Source organism: Myotis brandtii, unplaced genomic scaffold (assembly GCF_000412655.1).
Source record: "Myotis brandtii unplaced genomic scaffold, ASM41265v1 scaffold403, whole genome shotgun sequence".
Taxonomy (NCBI): Eukaryota; Metazoa; Chordata; class Mammalia; order Chiroptera; family Vespertilionidae; genus Myotis; species Myotis brandtii.
In genome coordinates, this window is record NW_005365474.1 from 26708 (window position 1) to 27517 (window position 810).

Genomic DNA, 810 nt, shown 5'->3' on the forward strand with positions numbered 1-810 from the left:
CGGACTGTCCCAGCTGCTTCCCGGTGTTCGGACTTAGCAGTGTTTCGATTCTTTTTAAATTTTCGTTAATCCCCGAGGATGTTTTCCCGTGGATTTTTAGAGAAAGTGGAAGAGGTTAGAGACAGAGAGAAACTTCGACGTGAGAGAAACACATCGACGGGCTGCCTCCTGCACGCGCCCCCGACCAGGGCCCGGGCCGGGGAGGAGCCTGCAAGCGAGGTTCCTGCCCTGGACCGGAATCGAACCCGGGACCTTTCGGCCGACGCTCTAGCCACTGAGCCACACCGGCCAGGGCTGTATTTCGATCCTTTTGCACTGAGACATGTTTATGGCCCAGAATGCAGTCTGGTGAGTATTCCCTGGACACGTGGCGGGGGGGGGGGGGGGGGGTTGTTTCTACGAGTGACGGTGACGGTGAAATGAAATCCATTCACAAAGGCCCACCCTCAGGGTCAGACACCCTCACTACCCCCCACCCTTGTTCTGTCAACATCGGAGAGAAGCGTGTGGAACCCCAACGCTCTCTGCCGGCGGCCGGCGTGGCTCCGTGGGCAGGAGCGCGGCCTGCCCTTCGCCTTCAAATATTTCCAAGACGCAGAAGCCCCGCCTGGCTGGGCGCTGGGAGGACCAGCCCTTTCAACCGGAGGAAAAGGAAGCGGCCCTTTGCAAAGAGGAACGGGAGGGTCGTATTTCACCGAGCAAATGACAAAAGGTCAAAAAGCTTGACCTCTGCCAGGGACGGCTCCGAAAGCTGAGCCGTCATTTAAATATTTATAGGCCGGAGCCGAGGGGCTGAGGGAGGGGAGGGGG